Source organism: Bison bison, unplaced genomic scaffold (assembly GCF_000754665.1).
Source record: "Bison bison bison isolate TAMUID 2011002044 unplaced genomic scaffold, Bison_UMD1.0 scf7180017864310, whole genome shotgun sequence".
Classification (NCBI taxonomy): domain Eukaryota; kingdom Metazoa; phylum Chordata; class Mammalia; order Artiodactyla; family Bovidae; genus Bison; species Bison bison.
Genome location: NW_011494882.1, coordinates 2,964,084 through 2,968,614, shown reverse-complemented (window position 1 = coordinate 2,968,614; position 4,531 = coordinate 2,964,084).

The window sequence follows — 4,531 nt, the reverse complement described above, 5'->3', positions numbered from 1 at the left end:
AATGTCTCTGCTTTTTAATATGCTGTCTAGGTTGGTCATAGCTTTTCTTCCAAGGAGCAAGCATCTTTTGATTTCATGGCTGTAGTCACCATCTGCAGTGATTCTGGAGCCCAAGAAAATAAAGTCTGTCACTGTTTCCATGGTTTCCCCATCTATTTGCCATGAAGTGATGGGACTGGATGCCATGATCTTCGTTTTTTGAATGTTGAGTTTTAAGCCAGCCTTTTTGCTCTCTTTCACTTTCATCAAGAGGCCCCTCAGTTCCTCTTCTCTTTGTGCCTTAAGAGTGTTGTCATCTGCATATCTGAGGTTATTGATATTTCTCCCAGCAATCTTGATTCCAGCTTGTGCTTTATCCAGCCTGGTGTTTTCCATGATGTACTCTGCATGTAAGTTAAATAAGCAAATAATGTTAGGGCCTTTCCTTATTGATTGTGTGTTATAGTCACAGACAACTGTCCTATTTACAGATACAATTGTGATATTGGAAACTCTCAAATATGTCCTTACCACAAACACTAATTTCAAAGTTTTTAGCTGAAGATCAAAATTAAGATCTATCCTTTCCTTCTTGGCTTCCCTCTTCCTGTCTCAAGTTTCAATATTTAATTGTGGTCATGCCTTTCTTGGCTAACATCTCGTTGAAGATCAAAACCCAGAGTCTCACTGACAATTTTAGGCCCACCTAACTGCTAGCCAGTTAGAGAGCCTTTTATATACCTCAGTATGATCCTAAGAATCTAAGTCACAGGAAGAGTAGAGGGAAATGTGGAACAGTCTTGAAGCTCTGAGTGAATGGAAAAGGAACTCACAAGGGTTATAGCAAAATGTAAAAGCCAAATGGTTCTCTGTACATCAGTCTTACTGATTTCGAGGGTCCGTTTATCCATAAAAGCTCAAAATGGAATACCAAACTATTTCTTTTAATCCACTGGAGAGTAAAGGAAATGTTAATCCATTAATTAACCTGAAAGTTAAGTCGAAAAAAATATGAAAATATATTTTCTGGCAGATGAAACCTACTAAGAGTCTGTTGAGGTTTGTGGGGAACCAATAACTAGCTCGGCTTTTTCTTGTGCACGCTCTGAACCTAGAAGTCAAACAAGAGGTTAAGGCAGGCAGACAACCAAACCATCACCTTTATTATTGATAATATTAAATTTAAGAGCATGGCTAATCACTCTAAGTGGGCTTCCTAATTCTTTCTAACAGTTAAAAGCCTGCTTCATCTCTGCATGCCACTGGGCTTCCCTCACTGCTGACTTATTCTGTGTCTGAGAGCAATAATGACTTGTTCTCTCTACAAGTGGGCTTCTTCCCAAGAGAAAGGGAAGAGGAAGGAATTCAAGAATGTATGCTCAGCCCTCAAATTCACCCCGAGGAAGAATAAAGGATGGAAAGCAGAATGTAATGCCAGTGGAAGTCCTTCCACATGGATGGAAAGATCAACGCCAGGAAAGAAGCATTCCTGTATAATACATCGACCATCTTTTTCAGCCAAAAGTAAATTTCTGTAAGAGGCATTAACTCTGAAATCCAAAATATCACACAACTGTACTTCTTAAAGATGATGATTTGGATGAAATATCCATATTTTAAGAATACTTATATATTGCAAAATGTTTGGTTGCCACATGTTTTAAGTTTCTTCTTACAGGGCTTTCTCCTCTAGGTTGTCTACTCTGCTGATTATAAAATCATCCATCAACTCAAGTCTAGTAAGACAAGGGTTGAAGAGCAGTTGGAAATAGAGGGACTGAAGTGATGGCTGGTTTCCAGATCACAGAGTCGAGGCTATGAAACACTTTGCAAGATGGCACATTTTTTTTTTTCTCCCTTAGCCTGGATTACTTCGTAGTATTCCTGATTCTCCTGGCAGGAGTCCTGCTGAATTCAGGAAAACCATATGAAACCCATCCCGGGCATTGCCAAAATAAATTGTTAATCATATCAGATGTAGCACCAAAGAGTGTTCCATCGTAGGCAATTTTCTGTTCTGTAACTGTTCCCCCTGGCTTCATTCAGGATCTGCCAAGAGGAAAGGAAGCCCATATTGAACATGCCACATCTGGTTATCTGCCAGAGGAGAGAGAACAGCGGGGGATGCTCATGGGGTCAGAGCAAGGGTACTCTTAATACAAACGGGAGATGTTCATTACAGCCCAATTTCAAATATCCCTCTGGGGATATAAGAGTTTGGAATGCTCTACTCTATCTATTACAGCTTGAGAGTATGAGAATCTCATGAAAGTTCAGTTTTCACAGAGTAGGGATGACCATCAGCATCTGTGCCTGCATGTCTCAAAAATGGCTTCTTTAAATACAAAAGTTATTAAAAATTACTGCAATTGCTTCTGCTATCTGGTTCGATTAAATGGAAACAGGCTCACCTGAGCACTTAGTTATCTGGACTATCGTCTGTTTCTCCATTATGGGATAAAGAAAGAAGTAAATGATAACCAGAAATATTTTTTTTAATAGAGCGAAAGCAGAATGGATAAGCAGCATCCAAAATCTGTCCTAGGGAAGACCACATTGACACATCTAACCTCATGATAATAGACCCTTGGAAAACAGATTAATACTTTTAAATTGAATCTGTACCCCCTCTACATTTATAATTATGCTAGAGTTGTTGCAATGAGCAAGTAGAGGGGTTATGCAACTCTTGAATATTAATCATGGCATAGAACTTCTGTGTTTATCTAGGTGAGAAAAGTAACTGCTAGAGTTCAAACAAGAAGAGAATTTTGTCCAGGCCTCAGGTTCCCAACTAAACAAACTCAGTATCCCTCTTTAGGCCTTCATTTTACTGAAGTTCAGCTACTTCAGAAAATAAAACATGAAGGTTGTTACACTGCCCTTCTAAAAACTTGTCTGTTCTAGGGACTCCCATCATGCCTATTTTAGATATAAATTTTTATTTCAGCTTTAATAAAGTAGGTTCTCTTCACCAAGCTTCGTTTTTCCATGACTCATTTAAAGAGTGATTTATACATGCTGATTTGTTCCAAGTTAGGCATCTCCCTGCTTTTCTGAATTTGGAGAGGCTTCTTACCTGAACAGGGATCCTGAGTCCAAGTCTGAAGTAGAACTGTCGTGGCAGAAAATTGCTGACATTCCTAAAGTCAATCTAAACATGTTGTCAGACCCAAGGGTTGGATTAACACCTGGAGATGGTTAACTAGTGAGGGAGGAGGAATATATTTAACAGAGTCTAAGGGAAAATGCATCCCAGCAAAGCAGACTGGATACAATTTTGCTATATTTTCAACATGAAACTTCCAAATTTGAAGTTTCAATCTACCAGTTCAAAGACTAGCAATGATTTTCCTGTGTGTGTGTGTGTGTGTGTGTGTGTGTGTTTGTGTGTGTGTGTGGTGGGGTGGGGGGATGTGTGGGGAGAAGGTGGACATTTTTGTGAAAAAATTCAGTTCAGTTCAATTCAGTCATTCAGTCGTGTCTGACTCTTTACGACCCCATGGACTTCAGCACGCCAGGCTTCCCTGTCCATCACCAACTCCAGAAGCCTACTCGAACTCATGCCCATTGCATCAGTGTGCCATCCAACCATCTGACCCTCTGTCATCCCCTTCTCCTCCTGCTTTCAATCTTTCCCAGAATGAGGGTGTTTTCCAATGAGTCAGTTCTTCATATCAGGTGGCCAAAGTATTGGACTTTCAGCATCAGTCCTTCCAATGAATATTCAGGACTGATTTCCTTTAGGATTGACAGGTTGGATCTCCTTGCAGTCCATGGGACTCTCAACTGTGGTCTTCTCCAACACCACAGTTCAAAAGCATCAATTCTTCGGTGCTCAGTTTTCTTTAAAGTCCAACTCTCACATCCATACCTACTACTGGGAAAACCATAGCTTTGACTAGATTGACCTTTGTTGGCAAAGTAATGTCTCTGCTTTTTAATATACTGTCTAGCTTGGTCATAGCTTTTCTTCCAAGGAACAAGTGTCTTTTAATTTCATGACTATAGTCATCATCTGCAGTGATTTTGGAGCCCAAGAAAATAGTCTGTCACTGTTTCCACTGTTTCCCCATCTATTTGCCATGAAGTGATGGAACCAGATGCCATGATCTTAGTTTTTTGAATGTTGAGTTTTAAGCCAACTTTTTCACTCTCCTCTTTTACTTTCATCAAGAGGCTATTTAGTTCTTCGCTTTTGGCCATAAGGGTGTTGTCATCTGCATCTGAAGTTATTGATATTTCTCCTGGCAATCTTGATTCCAGCTTGTGCTTCATCCAGCTAAGCATTTCTCATGATGTACTCTGCATATAAGTTAAATAGGCAGGGTGACAATATACAGCCTTGATGTACTCCTTTCCCAATTTGGAACCAGTCTGTTGTTTCATGTCTAGTTCTAACTGTTGCTTCTTGACCTGCATACAGATTTCTCAGGAGGCAGGTAAAGTGGTCTGGTATTCCCATCACTTTAAGAATTTTCCACAGTTTGTTGTGATCCACGTAGTCAAAGGCTTTGGTGTAGTCAATAAAGCATAAGTAGATATTTTTCTG